The sequence below is a fragment of the Pseudophryne corroboree genome, chromosome 2, assembly GCF_028390025.1.
Source record: "Pseudophryne corroboree isolate aPseCor3 chromosome 2, aPseCor3.hap2, whole genome shotgun sequence".
Taxonomy (NCBI): Eukaryota; Metazoa; Chordata; class Amphibia; order Anura; family Myobatrachidae; genus Pseudophryne; species Pseudophryne corroboree.
Genome location: NC_086445.1, coordinates 211,075,708 through 211,097,830, shown reverse-complemented (window position 1 = coordinate 211,097,830; position 22,123 = coordinate 211,075,708). Strand labels below are relative to the sequence as shown.

General features: G+C 47.8%; 1 protein-coding gene across 4 annotated transcripts in view; it reads right to left on the bottom strand.

Annotated features, from left to right (window-relative positions):
• The window catches only part of POU6F1 (POU class 6 homeobox 1), a 208,363-nt gene extending 201,126 nt beyond the window's left edge, over nucleotides 1–7,237 (bottom strand). For all 4 annotated transcript variants that reach the window (XM_063952285.1, XM_063952284.1, XM_063952288.1 and 1 more), the window contains exon 1: nucleotides 6,914–7,237. The gene's annotated coding sequence lies outside the window, so the exon portion shown is untranslated. The remainder of the gene's footprint in view (nucleotides 1–6,913) is intronic.
• Between the last annotated feature and the right edge of the window lie 14,886 nt (nucleotides 7,238–22,123).

The window sequence follows — 22,123 nt, the reverse complement described above, 5'->3', positions numbered from 1 at the left end:
ATACGTGGAGGCACCCAAAGCAGTAACACGGTCTTAATGAGAGAGCCGGGCACTCTGGTCTGTATATATATATATATATATATATTACTGAACCCATTATAATTAATTTTTCATTACGTTGGTGGCACAGTGGAAATTGGTGGGGCATTGGGTGATAAAAAAACTTCACTGGTTCCCCCTTCTACAGCCCTGCCCACACACCCAGAAATGCCTCCCCAATATTAAAATATGTAAAAAAGGTGCCAATTCCAAAGATATCTTTCGTCTTTCAAATTGTTTGAAAAATTGCTTAGTGTGTACACTCAATTTCGTTTGTCAGGGTCCTGGGAAGTTCAAGGGAAATTGCTCATCTTCCACATTGCTCATCTTTCACATTGGTCATGTCTTCTAGTGTGTAGGGCCCTTTACAGTGCGTCGGAGTCTGACCGGCGACCAGACAGGTAAAAAAGGATGGGTTTTGGCAGCATTACCACGAGCCATGACACTATCCCCCCCCCCCCCCCCCCCTTTTCGGGTGGCCTCTGAACATCTCTTAGGTTTGTGTGGAAATCTGATGTGCAAGGCTCGCACTAGAGGCATTACACCAGGACCTCTCTTCTGGACCAAAGTTCTTTCAGTTGATGAGATACTGAAGATGACCAAATCTGCTGAGAGAAGCCACAAAACCTCCAAGTTTAAATTCAATTCCACAGTGCGTCTGACTCTTAGGAGACTTAGGCAAAGAGGAATGGAAGTGATTCAAGACCAATGGGTTAAGGAGGGAAATGTGAAATGAATTGGAAATTCGAAGAAAGGTTGGTAATTTCAGTTTGTAAACCACCTGATTTTGGATTATTTCCACATGAAATGGATCAATATAGTGAGGAGCATACTTTATGGATGGAACACAAAGCTTTAGATGACATGTGGACAGCCAAACTAGATCTACTTGTTTGAGGCTGAGTAAAGCTTGCTGTTTTCTGTTGGCAAACCACTGCAGTCATAATGCTGCATGCAGCTTTTCCAATATAGAACCTTAGGATTTTCTCCATGTCACTTCTAAGGCTGGGTACACACTAGATGATGTCATCCGATCACGCGGATCAGACTAGCATATAACGTACAACAGATAGCGTGTACCCACTATCGTGCAATCCCGCCTGCCAACATGTCTGTCATCCCATCTGCTGTGCTGCATGGCAGATGAGACGACTCGGTGGCTGATGTCATGCTGCGGAATGCGGCCATGAACGCTATAGTGCACGATCGTTCGCTAAATCATTAAGTGTGTACGAACAACCATCTTGTCCTGTTGCTCACGGCGCCGGTCATAATCCCGGAACGTATAATGTGTACCCAGCCTAAGAAGTATCCTATGACAGTTTTGTGTTAACATTGCTCTAAGGTGCAAATCTGCATGAAAACTATAGCAAGGAATCAGACCTTTCCAGTATTTAGCTTCCACTGGACATACTAAATCTAATAGCTAATTAGAAGTTGCATAATAAAGTATACTTAATTTCTGACAGTTAAACTAAATTTGATAAACTGAAGAATCGTGAACAATGCTGTTTGTCTTGTAGTTCAAGTTTATTAAATATTTTACCCAAAGTAACCAAAATAACATTGCTGGTACTGTGAGCACAACAGATGGTATCTAAACTTGACAACTGAGTTACCTGAAACGTTCAACACATAAGACAACAACAAAAAAATATAACAGGGCAAAGAATGTTGACAAAGACAAAATATTATTTTTTTGCATTGAAGATACTGTCAAGTGTGCATGAAGTAAAGCTGGGTACACACTACGCCAACTTGACGGTGGACCCTCCGTTGCACCAAATTCAGGTAAACATATACACTTACTGATTGGCCACTCAATATGTTGGTCCTCACATCACAGCTGGGTGGACATTTGAATTTGCCTAAATACACAGAATGGTGAACCTTCCCAGTACACACAGCGCAAATAAAGGGAAAAGATTACGTTCCTGGTTGGTTGTGTCGGCTCAGATGTCTCTGTCTGGCTTTCCAAGTATGTAGAATCCAACTCGTGAGTATAAAACAGAAAAAAATGAAAGAACAACCAATGTGTAGTATTTCACAATAAAAAAGTCTCTTTAAGTAAATAGATTTTAGATGTCCAGATCCAGCGTACCCCACTCACTCAGTGATAAGTGGATACAAGCATATAAAGGTATCTTTATGCCATCAAATGGTGTGTCAATTCACCCCTGAAGTGCGTTGAGAAGACCGATAGGGGAAATAGAAAGCATCAACTTTATAGAGCGTACCCGAAAACTCACAGGGCAAAGAGGGTTGTAACACATATAAAGGTATCTTTTAAATGCGTTATTCCAGTAGAATACAGCATACCCCAACTCACTCCTGAAGATGCAAAGCAAATCCTATCAAGGTATCTTTGATCTTGATGGGTTTTTCTTCATATGTTCAATCATATATCCTCACAGTTCCACCATAGAAATAAAACAAGAGGAGGAAAAACCCAATGTGTAGTATGTAGAAATTTATATTATACTCTAAATTAAATCTCCTTTTTTTAGATGTTTAATATAGGAGACACAATTTAAGCTCAACTTACACTATATAAAGTAGTAATTTGAGCAAATGTATATAGCCTGATTATATGGTAGTGTAAACCAGGGTAGCGTACCCCAACACTCACGGGAACACCACCAGTCACAAGCACATCAAGGTATCTTTTTTTTTTTTTTTTTTTTTTTTTTTTTTTTCCTTTAAAGGTATATAAAAATTATCACAGATGGCGTACCAGCACTCACACGTATAGATCATGCGCCGCTCCTATCAAGGTATCTTTATGCAGTTTGTCAGATAATTTCATTCCAAGTCGTGAGTTTTTTTTCCCAAGAAAAGGTAAAAATTTATTGAATCCCCAAACTCCACAGAGGAGTGAGTGAAATGTACAATTGATAAAACACAAAAAGAAAGTCCCAGAAAAATATTTAAAAAAATAAAAATGAAAAAACGGAAGTGAAAAAAATAAAAACTAAGTCCACATGGATACAGTTAAAAATGGTTACTCACACTCCTTGTAGTATAATCAACGCGTTTCGGTCTAATAGACCTTTATCTTGATAAAGGTCTATTAGACCGAAACTCACGACTTGGAATGAAATTATCTGACAAACTGCATAAAGATACCTTGATAGGAGCGGCGCATGATCTATACGTGTGAGTGCTGGTACGCCATCTGTGATAATTTTTATATACCTTTAAAGGAAAAAAAAAAAAAAAAAAAAAAAAAGATACCTTGATGTGCTTGTGACTGGTGGTGTTCCCGTGAGTGTTGGGGTACGCTACCCTGGTTTACACTACCATATAATCAGGCTATATACATTTGCTCAAATTACTACTTTATATAGTGTAAGTTGAGCTTAAATTGTGTCTCCTATATTAAACATCTAAAAAAAGGAGATTTAATTTAGAGTATAATATAAATTTCTACATACTACACATTGGGTTTTTCCTCCTCTTGTTTTATTTCTATGGTGGAACTGTGAGGATATATGATTGAACATATGAAGAAAAACCCATCAAGATCAAAGATACCTTGATAGGATTTGCTTTGCATCTTCAGGAGTGAGTTGGGGTATGCTGTATTCTACTGGAATAACGCATTTAAAAGATACCTTTATATGTGTTACAACCCTCTTTGCCCTGTGAGTTTTCGGGTACGCTCTATAAAGTTGATGCTTTCTATTTCCCCTATCGGTCTTCTCAACGCACTTCAGGGGTGAATTGACACACCATTTGATGGCATAAAGATACCTTTATATGCTTGTATCCACTTATCACTGAGTGAGTGGGGTACGCTGGATCTGGACATCTAAAATCTATTTACTTAAAGAGACTTTTTTATTGTGAAATACTACACATTGGTTGTTCTTTCATTTTTTTCTGTTTTATACTCACGAGTTGGATTCTACATACTTGGAAAGCCAGACAGAGACATCTGAGCCGACACAACCAACCAGGAACGTAATCTTTTCCCTTTATTTGCGCTGTGTGTACTGGGAAGGTTCACCATTCTGTGTATTTATTCTTGTTATAAATGTGGTGACATTTATTTTGAACCATCAGGTGCCATAGCTGCATTGCGCCACTTGAGACACTTTCCTACTTTTCTGTTGTATTTGAATTTGCCTGCCCAGCTGTGTCGTCAGTCAGATGTACCAATATATCTACAGCTATAGCGGGCATCGGCTGTGCTTCATGGCCGGCGTTATATGTCAATGTATGACGTCACACACAGACATATTGGCTGTCGACTCACTTGCAATATATCAGCCGTTAGATCGAACACACAATATATCATGTAGTGTGTACCCAGTACCCAGCTATGGGAAAAGAGTGTCGCTTTCTAATGCTCAAACCAATCAGAGTGAAACAGCTGTTTTAGTTATTTATTACTGACAAATCAAAAGGTTTGTGATTCATGTTGCAGCTCACTGAAATTTGGTGATTTATTTTTTTGAATAGTAAATCCCATTGGATTAAAAGATGCAAGACTACAGAGGATCCCACTGGATTCAAGTGACTAATAAGTGGATAAAATTGATGTGGGAGGTGTTTTTTTTACTGATGTACTACAAGTCCCAGGGGATCTTGGTAGTTCTACAAGCACAGCATACCTAAGCAGTATTTTGTTGCCAGTCATTGCTGGAATCAGCAATGCCACCAGGAAAAATGCATAACTCTTTATTACCACAATATTCACCAGCAGGAAAGAAAACCCTGGTGCTTTCAGCAATAGCCCATTTATTTTTCTGGGGGAAAGTGGGTCCTGCATTTTTTTGCAGCTTCAATTCAGACTATATTCGATTTACCAGCGGGTGAGATGCCGGATGGCCATATACCGAAGTATCCTGCCCGCCAGAACGCTTGCCACGCACTGGGCTCGGTGGCTCGCCACAGGATCTATTCCCACTCTATGGGTGTCATGGACACCCACGAGTGGGAATAATCCTGTTTTGCCGGGATTCTTGCTGGCAGCATGGTCACTGGTTGGGATTCCGGTGTCGGTATCCTGACTGCTGGGAACCCAACAGCCAGCAAATTGAACGGATCCCCTCAATTCATCTAGAGAATTCAGCTCAGGCCTGAACACAGGCTGGGGCTAGCTGACATTAGGACTTGAGGAAACCACACCGCGCGATTTCTGATTAGATTTACCCCAGCCTTCCTGCTATAGCCTAGAGTAGGGTTGCCATAATATAACTTTAATCTGGTATATGTGTTCTGTGGCTGACTACAACCAGGTGAAATGCAGACTTGAATTTAGCCAGCTGCAGAACCTGTGTAACTCATCTGTGTCCTGGATTAAATGGATATTATGGAAACCCTAACCTAGAGCTGTCAGTGTGAATACAATTACCACTACCATCATGAACGCTAGTGCTGGTTCAATTTATTTTCTATTTCTTTTTTATTTTATTTGGGGGGGTTCACACTAGCAAGAGCAGCACGGGTCAAGCGTCTACAAGCAATAGACTGCATACCTGCATCTGTCAAGACCTCCAAGAGCATCACTGCACATTTACCAAAACACAACTTCTCTGCTACAATCTACCACTTCACATGGAAGGAAAACTTCAAACGGGCTCTCAAGATCCACTTGTTCATCAAGCCATCTTTCATCCTAACCCAGTGCTGTCTACCCCATCTGTGTCACCCGCCTGTCTGACCTCTTCCCTCATGTGCTTTTCATTTACCAAGATTATCATCTACTCCATACAATGGCACCTAACCCTTTCTGCCACCATTTCAGTGCCATGTCCGCTGATGCAGATGTTTATATACTGTGTACTTATTCTACATTGTCTTGTACTGTAAGTTACTGATTTCTTGTTTTGATCATTTGTTCATGTTCTTTGTGAGGCACCATATAAAGAATAATATAAAAGATGCAATCAGATATGTAAACACTAAACAGCTTAACCCACTCACAGGGATAACACCTTGAACATGCATTATAAACACGCTTATTTTAATTAAATGATAGCCAACTAAATGTCCCCATCCCAATGACATCTGGACTTTAACCAAAAATGGGTTCTTAAACCTACAGACCATTCCCGGAACCGGGCAGACATGGCCTAACGTGAACTCATTTGGTGATTTTAGGAGCAATGACGCCATTATTATAAAGCAGGAGCCATCCCCCCGGGAGACAGGGTACAGGGAGCAACACTTGCTGATCTGTCAGACTCCGAGCTGTCTGTCAGACGTGGCTGAGCCCTGTACACGGCATGCTAATGATAGCTAAGCTCAGCCCTTCAGGAATACATAATCAGCAGCAGACCTCAGGGTGCTGCTGCCGCTTATACCCTGAGTGCCCACAGCGGTGGGACAGCGCTCACTCACCCGCCCGCCCGGAACACATAATTTATAGCGCACTCTGCAGACCTCTCCCCGCTCCGGCCTCCACCCCTCCCCCTTTAACCCCGGCGGCAGCGCTATGACCCCAACGCCTGAGACAACGGCGCTAACCGGGGACTTGCAGCCACCAGCACAGACCATGCAGGAGAGAAGGAAAAAAATGGAGCGGGCGGCGAACGCCCAATCTCAGAATCCCTCCGCGCGACGGCTGCCGGGTGTTATTTTTTTTTGTCTTAGCTCCCTTCTATATTATAACCCCCCCCTTCCCCTACATAATTCCGCCCCCTCTGCTCATCACACATCCCCCGTGTCCTGCGGCTGCAGTCATAACACAACCCATGCAAAACGGAGGCCTGCGCTGCCCGCCCGCCCCCCTCTATCATAAATATATAAATTATGCTAATTAAGGACATTGCATATTAACAAAACAGAAAAGGCTGCTGTATATTGTTTTCTCCTGCGGTTCATTTAGGTCACCCACCAAATCCGTACACCCGCCGCTGTCACTCACCTGTAACCGGGCGCTGACGTCACAGCTCCGGTGCCGGTGACCCGGGGCGGCTCATCGCTCACGTGCCGCCGCTGCCGGGGCCCCGCACAATGGGGACATCTGCAGGAGCTGAGGGGGCTCCAGGAGGAGCAGGGACACCTCTTATTAATATTTAATCATCCTCCATCTCCCTCTTCTGCGGACGGTGCACTGTTACCGGGGGAAACGCACACACCCGCTGTCTCCGCTTATTATAAAGTTGAATGCAGTTTTTACATGAACATTTTTTTGCAGCTGCGTCATGAACATAATATATGCAGGACGAGCGCTGCATACTGAGGCTGAATATGGAGTGAGGGAGCTAGAGGGAGTGATTCTTCCCTTAAAGAGCCATCACACTCTTTTCACATGAGGGAACTGCTGCTGCTGAGAGCAAACTGTGGCACGCTGTGAGACAGTAATAACATGCCATACGTACAGTGGTTATATGTGGCTGCTGGTAAGGGTATCCCGGCATTGGGTAACAGGCAGTGCAATTGCTTTATGGTAATAACATTGCAACTTTTACACAAAGTAAGGGTATGCAGTAGTCAAAAAGTAAATGCCATAATATTGATGCTGACATGGCTAAAATCTCAAAATTTTGGGGTCGGGGTTATGGGGAGTACACACAGGGCGATTTTCCCTCTTTTCTAATGTGATCTGTCTAGATCGCTTAAAAATGTAAGAACAAATTGCTCCATGTGAACTCCCCATAGCGATTGCGATGCGTGGTCCCGGGTGTCACCATCGCAGGCTCAGATCTTGTGTGCATGCAGTCAAAATCTAGTCAGATCGCTTAGCAAGCGAGTGCAAATTGCTCCGTCTGTAAAGAATGAGCGATAGCTATCGCAATCTATGTCCCTCCTGCAATACCAACCACTATTTAAAATAACCTTTCTCTGACGTCCTAGTGGATGCTGGGCACTCCGTAAGGACCATGGGGAACAGCGGCTCCGCAGGAGACTGGGCACAAAAGTAAAGCTTTAGGACTACCTGGTGTGCACTGGCTCCTCCCCCTATGACCCTCCTCCAAGCCTCAGTTAGATTTTTGTGCCCGGCCGAGAAGGGGGCACACTAGGGGCTCTCCTGAGCTTCTTAGTGAAAGTTTAGTTTTAGGTTTTTTATTTTCAGTGAGACCTGCTGGCAACAGGCTCACTGCATCGAGGGACTAAGGGGAGAAGAAGCGAACCTGCCTGCTTGCAGCCAGCTTGGGCTTCTTAGGCTACTGGACACCATTAGCTCCAGAGGGACCGAACACAGGCCCAGCCTCGGAGTCCGGTCCCAGAGCCGCGCCGCCGGCCCCCTTACAGAGCCAGAAGCAAGAAGAGGTCCGGAAAAATCGGCGGCAGAAGACATCAGTCTTCAACAAGGTAGCGCACAGCACTGCAGCTGTGCGCCATTGTTACTCAGGCACACTTCACACTTCGGTCACTGAGGGTGCAGGGCGCTAGGGGGGGGCGCCCTGAGCAGCAATGTAAACACCTTGGCTGGCGAAAATACACCACATATAACCCCCTGGGCTATATGGATGTATTTTAACCCCTGCCAGAACTCACCAAAAAGCGGGAGAAAAGGCCGCCGAGAAGGGGGCAGAGCCTATCTCCTCAGCACACGGGCGCCATTTTCCATCACAGCTCCGCTGGAAGGACGTCTCCCTGACTCTCCCCTGCAGTCCTGCACTACAGAAAAGGGTAAAAAAGAGAGGGGGGCACTAAATTGGCGCAGTTCTAATAATAACAGCAGCTATAAAGGGAAAAGCACGTTTTATAGTGGTATTGCTGTCTATATATAGCGCTCTGGTGTGTGCTGGCATACTCTCCCTCTGTCTCCCCAAAGGGCTAGTGGGGTCCTGTCCTCTATCAGAGCATTCCCTGTGTGTGTGCGGTGTGTCGGTACGATTGTGTCGACATGTTTGAGGAGGAAAATGAGATGGAGGCGGAGCAATTGCCTATTATAGAGTTGTCACCCCCTAGGGAGTCGACACCTGAGTGGCTGAGCTTATGGATGACAGTGTCAGTTCTTTACGAAAGACAGTTGACGACATGAGACAGCCGGCTACTCAGCTTGTGCCTGTCCAGGGGTCTCAAACGCCATCAGGGGCTTTAAAACGCCCGTTACCTCAAATGGCAGACACAGACACGGATACTGACTCCAGTGTCGATGATGAGGAGACAAACGTGACTTCCAGTAGGGCCACACGTTACATGATTGAAGCAATGAAAAATGTATTGCATATCTCTGATAATACAAGTACCACTAAAAAGGGTATTATGTTTGGTGAGAAAAAACTGCCTGTAGTTTTTCCTGTATCCGAGGAATTAAATGAAGTGTGTGATGAGGCGTGGGTTTCCCCCGATAAAAAACTGATAATTCCTAAAAGGTTATTGGCATCATACCCTTTCCCGCCAGAGGATAGGGCACGTTGGGAAACACCCCCTAGGGTGGATAAAGCGCTCACACGCTTGTCTAAACAGGTAGCACTACCCTCTCCTGATACGGCCGCCCTAAAGGAACCTGCCGATAGAAAGCAGGAGAATATTCTAAAATGTATATACACTCACACGGGTGTTATACTGCGACCAGCAATCGCCTCAGCCTGGATGTGCAGTGCGGGCGTGGCGTGGTCGGATTCCCTGACTGAAAATATTGATACCCTAGATAGGGACAGTATATTACTGACTATAGAGCATTTGAAAGATGCATTTTTATATATGCGTGATGCACAGAGGGATATTTGCCGACTGGCATCAAGAGTTAGCGCGCTGTCCATTTCTGCAAGAAGAGGTTTATGGACGCGGCAGTGGTCAGGTGATGCGGATTCTAAAAGGCACATGGAAGTATTGCCTTTTCTCTAACGTCCTAAGTGGATGCTGGGGACTCCGTAAGGACCATGGGGAATAGCGGCTCCGCAGGAGACTGGGCACATCTAAAGAAAGCTTTAGGACTATCTGGTGTGCACTGGCTCCTCCCCCTATGACCCTCCTCCAAGCCTCAGTTAGATCTCTGTGCCCGAACGAGAAGGGTGCACACTAGGGGCTCTCCTGAGCTTCTTAGTGAAAGTTTAGTTTAGGTTTTTTTATTTTCAGTGAGACCTGCTGGCAACAGGCTCACTGCATCGAGGGACTAAGGGGAGAAGAAGCGAACTCACCTGCGTGCAGAGTGGATTGGGCTTCTTAGGCTACTGGACATTAGCTCCAGAGGGACGATCACAGGCCCAGCTTGGATGGGTCCCAGAGCCGCGCTGCCGGCCCCCTTACAGAGCCAGAAGGCAGAAGAGGTCCGGAAAATCGGCGGCAGAAGACGTCCTGTCTTCAACAAGGTAGCGCACAGCACTGCAGCTGTGCGCCATTGCTCTCAGCACACTTCACACTCCGGTCACTGAGGGTGCAGGGCGCTGGGGGGGGGCGCCCTGAGACACAATAAAAACACCTTGGATGGCAAAAAAATGCATCACATATAGCTCCTGGGCTATATGGATGCATTTAACCCCTGCCAGAATACATAGAAAAACGGGAGATAAGGCCGCCGATAAGGGGGCGGAGCCTATCTCCTCAGCACACTGGCGCCATTTTCCCTCACAGCTCCGTTGGAGGGAAGCTCCCTGGCTCTCCCCTGCAGTCACTATACTACAGAAAGGGTTAAAAAAGAGAGGGGGGCACTAATTAGGCGCAGTATTAACTATACAGCAGCTATAAGGGGAAAAACACTTATATAAGGTTATCCCTGTATATATATATAGCGCTCTGGTGTGTGCTGGCAAACTCTCCCTCTGTCTCCCCAAAGGGCTAGTGGGGTCCTGTCCTCTATCAGAGCATTCCCTGTGTGTGTGCTGTATGTCGGTACTTTTGTGTCGACATGTATGAGGAGAAAAATGATGTGGAGACGGAGCAGATTGCCTGTAATAGTGATGTCACCCCCTAGGGGGTCGACACCTGAGTGGATGAACTGTTGGAAGAAATTACGTGACAGTGTCAGCTCTGTATAAAAGACAGTGGTTGACATGAGACAGCCGGCTACTCCGCTTGTGCCTGTCCAGACGTCTCATAGGCCGTCAGGGGCTCTAAAGCGCCCGTTACCTCAGATGGCAGATATAGACGCCGACACGGATACTGACTCCAGTGTCGACGGTGAAGAGACAAATGTGACTTCCAGTAGGGCCACACGTTACATGATTGAGGCAATGAAAAATGTTTTACACATTTCTGATAATACGAGTACCACCAAAAAGGGGTATTATGTTCGGTGAGGAAAAACTACCTGTAGTTTTCCTGAATCTGAGAAATTAAATGAGGTGTGTGATGATGCGTGGTTTTCCCCCGATAACAACTGATAATTTCTGAAATGTTATTGGCATTATATCCTTTCCCGCCAGAGGTTAGGGTGCGTTGGGAAACACCCCCTAGGGTGGATAAAGCGCTCACACGCTTGTAAGGGCTCTACCCTCTCCTGAGATGGCCGCCCTTAAGGATCCTGCTGATAGAAAGCAGGAGGGTATCCTAAAATGTATTTACACACATACTGGTGTTATACTGCGACCAGCAATCGCCTCAGCCTGGATGTGCAGTGCTGGGTTGGCGTGGTCGGATTCCCTGACTGAAAATATTGATACCCTAGATAGGGACAGTATATTTTTGCCTATAGAGCATTTAAAAGATGCATTTCTATATATGCGTGATGCACAGCGGAATATTTGCCGACTGGCATCAAGTCTAAGTGCGTTGTCCATTTCTACCAGTAGAGGGTTATGGACACGTCAGTGGTCAGGTGATGCGTATTCCAAACGGCATTTGGAAGTATTGCCTTATTAAGGGGAGGAGTTATTTGGGGTCGGTCTTTCAGACCTGGTGGCCACGGCAACAGTTGGGAAATCCACGTTTGTACCCCAGGTCGCCTCTCAACATGAGAAGACGCCGTATTATCAGGCGCAGTCTTTTCGTGGACAAGCGGGCAAAAGGTTCCTCATTTCTGCCCCGTGACAGAGGGAGAGGAAAAAGGCTGCAGAAATCAGCCAGTTCCCAGGAACAGAAACCCTCTCCCGCCTCTGCCAAGCCCTCAGTATACGCTGGGGCTTTACAAGCAGAATCAGGCACGGTGGGGGGCCCGTCTCAATGAATTTCAGCGCGCAGTGGGCTCACTCGCAAGTAGACCCCTGGATCCTTCAGGTGATATCTCAGGGGTGCAAATTAGAATTCGAGACGTCTCCCCCTCGCCGTTTCCTAAAGTCGGCTTTACCGATGTCTCCTTCTGACAGGGAGACAGTTTTGGAAGCCATTCACAAGCTGTATTCCCAGCAGGTGATAATCAAGATACCCCTCCTGCAACAGGGAACGGGGTATTATTCCACACTGTTGTGTTACCGAAGCCGGACGGCTCGGTGAGACCGATTCTAAATCTAAAATCTTTGAACACTTACATACAGAGGTTCAAATTCAAGATTGAGTCACTCAGAGCAGTGATTGCGAACCTGGAAGAAGGGGACTACATGATGTCTCGGGACATCAAGGATGCTTACCTTCATGTCAAAATTTACCCTTCTCACCAAGGGTACCTCAGGTTTATGGTACAGAACTGTCACTATCAGTTCAGACGCTGCCGTATGGATGGTCCACAGCACCCCGGGTCTTTACCAAGGTAATGGCCGAAATGATGATATTCCTTCGAAAGAAGGGAATTTTAGTTATCCCTTACTTGGACAATTCCCTGATAAGGGTAAGATCCAGGGAACAGTTGGAGGTCGGTGTAGCACTATCTCAGGTAGTGTTGCGGCAGCACGATTGGATTCTCAATATTCCAAAATCGCAGCTGGTTCCGACGACTTGTCTTCTGTTCCTAGGGATGATCCTGGACACAGTCCAGAAAAAGGTGGTTCTCCCGGAGGAGAAAGCCAGGGAGTTATCCGAGCTAGTCAGGAACCTCCTAAAACCGAGCCAAGTCTCAGTGCATCAATGCACAAGGGTTCTGGGTAAAATGGGGGCTTCCTACGAAGCAATCCCATTCGGCAGATTCCACGCAAGAACTTTCCAGTGGGACCTGCTGGACAAATGGTCCGGGTCGCATCTTCAGATGCATCAGCGGATAACCCTGTCACCAAGGACAAGGGTGTCCCTCCTGTGGTGGCTGCAGAGTGCTCATCTTCTAGAGGGCCGCAGATTCGGCATTCAGGACTGGGTCCTGGTGACCACGGATGCCAGCCTGCGAGGCTGGGGAGCAGTCACAGGGAAGGAATATCCAGGGCTTATGGTCAAGCCTGGAGACATCACTTCACATAAATATCCTGAAGCTAAGGGACATTTACAATGCTCTAAGCTTAGCAAGACCTCTGCTTCAAGGTCAGCCGGTGTTGATCCAGTCGGACAACATCACGGCAGTCACCCACGTATACAGACAGGGTGGCACAAGAAGCAGGAGGGCAATGGCAGAAGCTGCAAGGATTCTTCGCTGGGCGGAAAATCATGTGATAGCACTGTCAGCAGTATTCATTCCGGGAGTGGACAACTGGGAAGCAGACTTCCTCAGCACGACCTCCACCCGGGAGAGTGGGGACTTCACCCAGAAGTCTTCCACATGATTATAAACCGTTGGGAAAAACTCGACAGGTATTGCGCCAGGTCCAGGGACCCTCAGGCAATAGCTGTAGACGCTCTGGTAACACCGTGGGTGTACCAGTCAGGGTATGTGTTCCCTCCTCTGCCTCTCATACCCAAGGTACTGAGATTGATAAGATGGAGAGGAGTAAGCACTATATTCGTGGCTCCGGATTGGCCAAGAAGGACTTGGTAACCGGAACTTCAAGAGATGCTCACGGAGGATCCGTGGCCTCTACCTCTAAGAAGGGACCTGCTCCAGCAAGGACCCTGTCTGTTCCAAGACTTACCGCGGCTGCGTTTGACGGCATGGCGGTTGAACGCCGGATCCTGAAGGTAAAAAAAGGCATTCCGGATGAAGTCATCCCTATCCTGATCAAAGCCAGGAAGGATGTAACCGCAAAAACATTATCACCGCAATTGGCGAAAATATGTTGCGTGGTGCGAGGCCAGTAAGGCCCGACGGAGGAAATTCAACTGGGTCGATTCCTACATTTCCTGCAAACAGGAGTGTCTATGGGCCTGAAATTGGGGTCCATTAAGGTTCAAATTTCGGCCCTGTCAATTTTCTTCCAAAAAGAACTAGCTTCAGTCCCTGAAGTTCAGACGTTTGTAAAAGGGGTACTGCATATACAGCCTCCTTTTGTGCCTCCAGTGGCACTTTGGGATCTCAATGTAGTTTTGGGGTTCCTCAAATCACATTGGTTTGAACCACTCACCACTGTGAACTTAAAATATCTCACATGGAAAGTGGTCATGCTGTTGGCCCTGGCCTGGGCCAGGCGCGTGTCAGAATTGGCGGCTTTATCCTGAAAAAGCCCTTATCTGATTTTCCATTCGGACAGGGCGGAATTGAGGACTCGTCCTCAGTTTCTCCCTAAGGTGGTTTCAGCGTTTCACCTGAACCAACCTATTTGTGGTGCCTGCGGCTACTAGGGACTTGGAGGACTCCCAAGTTGCTAGACGTTGTCAGGGCCCTGAAAATATATGTTTCCAGGACGGCTGGAGTCAGGAAATCTGACTCGCTGTTTATCCTGTATGCACCCAACAAGCTGGGTGCTCCTGCTTCTAAGCAGACTATTGCTCGTTGGATTTGTAGTACAATTCAGCTTGCACATTCTGTGGCAGGCCTGCCACAGCCAAAATTCTGTAAATGCCCACTCCACAAGGAAGGTGGGCTCATCTTGGGCGGCTGCCCGAGGGGTCTCGGCTTTACAACTTTGCCGAGCAGCTACTTGGTCAGGGGCAAACATGTTTGCTAAATTCTACAAATTTGATACCCTGGCTGAGGAGGACCTGGAGTTCTCTCATTCGGTGCTGCAGAGTCATCCGCACTCTCCCGCCCGTTTGGGAGCTTTGGTATAATCCCCATGGTCCTTACGGAGTTCCCAGCATCCACTAGGACGTCAGAGAAAATAAGAATTTACTTACCGATAATTCTATTTCTCGTAGTCCGTAGTGGATGCTGGGCGCCCATCCCAAGTGCGGATTGTCTGCAATACTTGTACATAGTTATTGTTACAAAAATCGGGTTATTATTGTTGTGAGCCATCTTTCCAGAGGCTCCTCTGTTATCATGCTGTTAACTGGGTTCAGATCACAGGTTATACGGTGTGATTGGTGTGGCTGGTATGAGTCTTACCCGGGATTCAAAATCCTTCCTTATTGTGTACGCTCGTCCGGGCACAGTATCCTAACTGAGGCTTGGAGGAGGGTCATAGGGGGAGGAGCCAGTGCACACCAGGTAGTCCTAAAGCTTTACTTTTGTGCCCAGTCTCCTGCGGAGCCGCTGTTCCCCATGGTCCTTACGGAGTGCCCAGCATCCACTACGGACTACGAGAAATAGAATTATCGGTAAGTAAATTCTTATATTTTTTTTTTGGGGGGGGGTTAGCACAAAACGCTACGTGTGTATGGGCAATCTAGACTTCGGGAAGTTCAAGGGAAATCGCCTAGTCTAAATCGCTTAGCACAGAAGTTAAGCACAAATCTCAATGTGTGAATGCCTCTTTAGCCTTAACATTGTGTCAGCATAATGGGGGAATCCAGTTCGATGTGAGCAGCTTACACCCTTAAGTAACTGCGGCGATGTGCTGCCCCTGCGGTACTACCAAACGCACAGATTTTCTCATACATACTAGAGGATGCTGGGGTCCACTTCAGTACCGTGGGGGTATAGACTGTTCTGCAGGAGCCATGGGCACTTTAAGACTTTTTCAGAGTGTTAACTGGCTCCTCCCTCTATGCCCCTCCTCCAGACCTCAGTTTATAAAATGTGCCCAGGCAGACTGGTCGCACTCTAGTCGAGCTCTACTGAGTTTCACTAAAAGACTTTATGTTAGGATTTTTATTTTCAGGGAGACAGCTGGCAACAGTCTCCCTGCTTCATGGGACTTAGGGGGAAGAAGTAGGAACCAACTTCCTAAAGAGTTTCATGGCTCTACTTCTTGCTGACAGGACACCATTAGCTCCTGAAGGGTACTGAACACTAGCTGCGGCTATGCGCTCACTCCCACAGCATGCCGTCACCCCCCTAACAGAGCCAGAAGTCAGAAGACGCGTGAGTATTATTACCGGAGATCTGCAAGAGGGACCTCCGGTCATCGTGACGGCTCAAGGTACTGTGCAGTGAGCGGGAACGCTGCGCGGACATGCTATCCATACACAGCGCACAGCGGGGCGCCCTGGGCAGCATGAAAACCTACTCTGACTGGCAAAAAGGTAGCATATTGGGCCGTGGCACAAACCTACACCCCCGCCAGTATAAATATTACCTCATGTTTATCTGAGGGGAAACGCGCCTTTGCAGGGGGCGGGGCTTCCTCCTCAGTCAGCCAGCGCTGCTCAGCGCCATTTTCTCCAGGCAAGCTGCAGGGAGAGGACACGCTGGCCCTCCTCCACGTCTGAATCAAGTATCAGGGTGTATATTAAGGGGGGCAGAGTGAAAAGTGGTGCTTAAATTGGCATATAAAAGCGCTAAAGGTCTCTGTAGATACACAGCGATTTTTTACATTGGCGCTGAGTTGTGAACTGGCAAGTCCCTTCTGTGTCTTTCTGACAGATTTACTGTGGGTCTGTCCCGTATAAGCCCCGAAGTGTCTGCGGTGTGATTGTGCACGTGTGTGCCTTGTCTGAGGCAGGGAGCTCTTCCCCTGAGGGAGCCATTTTAGGGACACAGAGTTGTAATGTGGTGGCGCTGCCGGCACACCATGAGCCTGAATGGGTGAAAGAATTACGTGATAGTGTGAATCATATCAGTAAGAGACTGGATAAGTCTGAGTCTCATGCAGAAAACGAGAAAATCTGTCGAAGATGAGATTTTTAATAGTTCTGCCTTTTCATCCACAGGGGACCCCTCTGGGTCACATAAAAGGTCATTTGCACAAATAGTACAAACTGATACCGACACGGACTCTGATTGCTGTGTCGACACTAGTGATACCAGGGGAATAGATCCAAAGTTAGCGAAAAAACATTCAGTACATGATTGTTGCTATAAAGGAGGTGTTAGAAGTTACGGAGGCCCCTCCTTTACCACAGGAGAAGGCTTACTTTTGTAAAGAAAAGAAAATGAATGTAACTTTTCCTCCATCTCATGAGCTGAACAGTCTCTTTGAGGAAGTCTGGACAAATCCTGAAAATAAATTTCAGGTTCCCAAAAGAATTCAGGTAGCTTACCCTTTCCCTGCAGAGGACAGGAAAAGGTGGGAGTCACCCCCCATTCTAGACAGTGCCCTGTCATGGTTAACAAAGAAGGTGATTCTTCCCTGCACCTGGAACGGCTGCACTAAAGGAGCCGGCAGACCGCAAGTTAGAGACTATGTTGAAATCTATTTATGTGGCCAATGGGACACTACTCAGGCCTACCAATGCCTGTGCATGGGTGAGTAGTGCTATTGAAAGTGGTCAGAAAACTTGTCATCAGACATAGGCACAATAGATAGAGACGAGATACTTCTGACGTTAGGTCATATAAAAGACGCTGCTGCGTACATGCTAGAAGCCATGAAAGATATTGGTCTCTTGGGATCAAGAGCCGCTACCATGGCAATCTCAGCACGGAGGGCGTTGTGGATTCGCCAATGGAATGCTGACGCAGATTCCAAAAGGAATATGGAGGCTCTACCGTACAAAGGTGAGGTCTTGTTTGGAGATGGGCTGGATGCTTTCGTTTCTGCGGCTACCGCAGGTAAGTCGACATTCTTGCCTTATGCTCCTGCACCAGCGAAAAAGACACATCACTCTCAGATGCAGTCCTTTCGGCCCAATAAATACAAAAAGGGTAAAGGTTCCCCTTTCTTTGCGGGTAGAGGAAGGGGAAAAGGAAAAAAGTCCACAGTGTCTCCAGGATCACAGGAGCAGAAATCAACCTCTGTTCCTGCAAAATCTTCAGCATGACGTTGGGGCTCCCTTGCGGGAGTCCGCTCAGGTGGGGGCACGTCTGAAACTCTTCAGTCACTTCTGGGTTCAATCGAGCCTGGACCCGTGGGTCGTACAAATAGTGTCCCAAGGGTACAAACTGGAGTTTCAAGACATTCCCCCATGCCGATTTTTCAAATCGGCATTACTAGCTTCTATCCCGGACAAGGAAGTGGTAGCAGCAGCAATACAAAAATTGTGTCAGGATCAAGTCATTGTCCTGGTTCCCTTGTTACAACAAGGAGAGGGGTTTTATTCAAGCCTATTTGTAGTTCCGAAGCCAGACGGGTCGGTCAGACCGATTCTAAACCTGAAAAATCTGAATCTCTACCTGCAAAGGTTCAAGTTCAAGATGGAATCTCTGAGGGCAGTGATTTCCAGTCTGGAGGAGGGGGAATTCATGGTGTCAGTGGACATAAAAGATGCCTACTTACATGTTCCCATTTATCCTCCACATCAAGCTTATCTGAGATTCGCAGTGCAGGATTGTCATTACCAATTTCAGACGTTGCCGATCAGACTCTCCACGGCACCAAGGGTGTTCACCAGGGTGATGGCAGAGATGATGGTCCTGCTTCGACAGCAAGGAGTCAATATAATTCCTTACCTGGACGATCTCCTGATAAAGGCAAGGTCCAGGGAAAGGTTGGTGCAGAACATTGCACTCTCCCTGACTGTACTTCAACATCACGGTTGGATCATAAATTTTCCAAAATCACAGTTGGAACCAACAACAAGATTGTCTTTTCTGGGGATGATACTGGACACAGAACTACAGAGGGTATTTCTTCCAGTAGAGAAGGCTCTGGTATCCAGAGAATGGTCAAACAAATTCTGAAACCAACAAGAGTGTTGATTCATCAATGCATTTGGTTGTTGGGAAAGATGGTAGCGCCCTACTAGGCCATACAGTTCGGCCGATTCCATGCCAGAGTATTCCAGTGGGACCTGTTGGACAAGTGGTCCAGATCCCATCTACACATGCATCAGAGGATAATCCTGTCATCCACAGCCAGAATTTCGCTCCTGTTGTGGCTACACAGTTCTCACCTCCTAGAGGGACGCAGGTTCGGGATTCAGGACTGGGTCCTAGTAACCACGGATGCAAGTCTCCGAGGCTGGGGAGCAGTCACACAGGGAGAAAGCTTCCAAGGAAGATGGTCAAGTCAAGAAACTTGTCTTCACATAAACATTCTGGAGTTGAGAGCCATTTACAACGGCCTTCTACAAGCGGTGCATCTTCTTCAAGATCAACCAGTACAAATCCAGTCAGACAATGTAACAGCAGTCGCGTACATAAACCGTCAGGGCGGAACGAAAAGCAGAGCGGCAATGGCAGAGGTGACAAAGATCCTCCTCTGGGCAGAAAGACATGCAAGAGCTCTGTCGGCAATTTTCATTCCGGGAGTGGACTTCCTCAGCAGACACGATCTCCATCTAGGAGAATGGGGCCTCCACCAAGAAGTCTTCACAGAGGTGACAGGTCTTTGGGGAGTTCCTCAAGTAGACACGATGGCATCTCGTCTCAACAAGAAGCTTCTGAGATATTGTTCCAGGTCAAGAGACCCTCAAGCAATAGCAGTGGATGCACTAGTGACACAGTGGGTGTTTCGGTCAGTGTATGTCTTCCCTCCACTTCCACTTATACCAAAAGTTCTCAGGATCATAAGAAGAACTGGGGTTCGAGCGATCCTCATTGTCCCAGACTGGCCAAGGAGGTCTTGGTATCCAGACCTTCAGGAGTTGCTCATAGAAGATCCTCGGCCTCTTCCTCTTTGCGAGGACCTGCTGCAGCAGGGGCCGTGCGTGTATCAAGACTTACCGCGGCTACGTTTGACGGCATGGCTGTTGAGCGCCGGATCCTAGCCCGAAAGGGTATTCCCAAAGAAGTCATTCCCACTCTTATTCAGGCCAGGAAAGGAGTAACGTCTAAACATTACCACCGTATTTGAAGAAAATATGTGTCTTGGTGTGAAACCAAGAAAGCTCCAACGGAAGAGTTTCAGTTAGGACGTTTTCTCCATTTTCTTCAGGCGGGTGTGGATGCGGGCCTACGATTAGGTTCAATCAAGGTCCAGATTTCGTCCGTGTCAGTTTTCTTTCAGAAACAATTGGCCTCCCTTCCAGAAGTTCAGACATTCGTGAAAGGGGTTCTGCACATCCAACCTCCATTTGTGCCTCCTGTGGCACCATGGGATCTTAACGTGGTGTTGCAGTTACTTCAATCGGATTGGTTTGAACCTCTCCAGGAGATAGAGTTATAGTTTCTCATTTGGAAAGTGGTCATGCTGTTGGCCTTGGCATCCGCAAGGCGGGTGTCTGAGTTGGGGGCCTTGTCTCACATGAGCCCTTACTTGATCTTTCATGAAGATAGGGCTGAGTTAAGAACTCGTCAGCAATTTCTTCCAAAGGTGGTTTCTTCTTTTCATATAAACCAACCTATTGTGATGCCAGTGGCCACTGACACCTTTGCTGCTTCAAAGTCTCTGGATGTGGTCAGAGCTCTGAGAATTTACATCGCAAGAACAGCTCAGATACGGAAAACAGAGGCTCTGTTTGTCCTGTATGCTCCCCACAAGATTGGGTGTCCTGCTTCTAAGCAGACCATTGCGTGCTGGATCAGAGGTACGATTCAGCACGCTCATTCCACGGCAAGATTGCCGATACCAAATTCGGTGCATGCCCATTCTACTAGAAAGGTGGGCTCATCCTGGGTAGCTGCCCGGGGGGTCTCGGCATTACAACTTTGCAGAGCAGCTACTTGGTCAGGGACTAACACGTTTGCTAAGTTTTACAAGTTTGACACCTTGGCCGATGAGGACCTAAAGTTTGGTCAATCGGTGCTGCAGGGTCATCTGCACTCTCCTGCCCGTACTGGAGCTTTGGTATAACCCCATGGTACTGAAGTGGACCCCAGCATCCTCTAGGACGTATGAGAAAACAGAATTTTAATACCTACCGGTAAATCCTTTTCTCCTAGTCCGTAGAGCAGCGGTGGCCAACCCGCGGCTCTTTCATCCTCCGCATGCGGCTCGATCCGCACCTGGCCACCGCTGCCCGACACAACACACACTGCCCAGCATAGCAGGTCTCCGGCTTGTGAGGGGAGGCGAGGAGAGCGCAGCGTGCGCGTCTCCTGCCCCTCTGACTCCAGCAGCGGTATTTTCAATTTCGGCGCCGGCCCATGAGCCAGTCAGAGCTCGCGGTCCGGCAGCTAAGGCTGCTGATTGGCTGCCGGACCGCGAGCTCTGATTGGCTCACAGGCCAGCGCAGAATTGAAGATAAACACCGCCGCCGGAGTCAGCGGGGCAGGAGAGGCGCATGCTGCGCTCTCCTCCCCTCCAGCAGAGCAGAATGGTGAGCAGCACTTGGGGGGGGGGGGCACTTTAGGGACATGTGTGTCTGGCACTGTGGGCATGTCTGACACTGGGGCATGTCTGGCACTGGGGACATATCTGGGGCATGTGGTGCATGTCTGGCACTGGGGCATATCTGACACTGGGGGCATGTCTGGCACTGAGGCATGTCTGGCACTGGGGGCATGTCTGGCACTTTGGGCATGTCTGACACTGGGGGCATATCTGGCACTGGGGCATGTCTGGCACTGGGGGCATATCTGGCACTGGGGGCATATCTGGCACTGGGGGCATATCTGGCACTGGGGCATGTCCGGTACTGGGGGCATATCTGGCACTGTGGGGACATGTGTATCTGGCACTGGGGGCATATCTGGCACTGTGGGAACATGTGTATCTGGCACTGGAGGCATGTCTGGCACTGTGGGGGCATGTGTATCTGGCACTGGGGCATATCTTGGGCATGTGGTGCATGTCTGACACTGGGGGCATGTCTGGCACTGGGGCATATCTGACACTGGGCATGTCTGGCACTGGGGCATATCTGGCACTGGGGGCATGTCTGGCTTGGGTGCATGTCTGTCACTTTGGGCATGTCTGACACTGGGGGCATGTCTGGCACTGGGGCATGTCTGGCACTGGGGGCATATCTGGCACTGGGGCATGTCTGGCACTGGGGCATGTCTGGCACTGGGGGCATATCTGGCACTGTGGGGACATGTGTTTCTGGCACTGGGGGCATATCTGGCACTGTGGGAACATGTGTATCTGGCACTGGTGGCATGTCTGGCACTGTGGGGGTATGTGTATCTGGCCCTGGTGGCATGTCT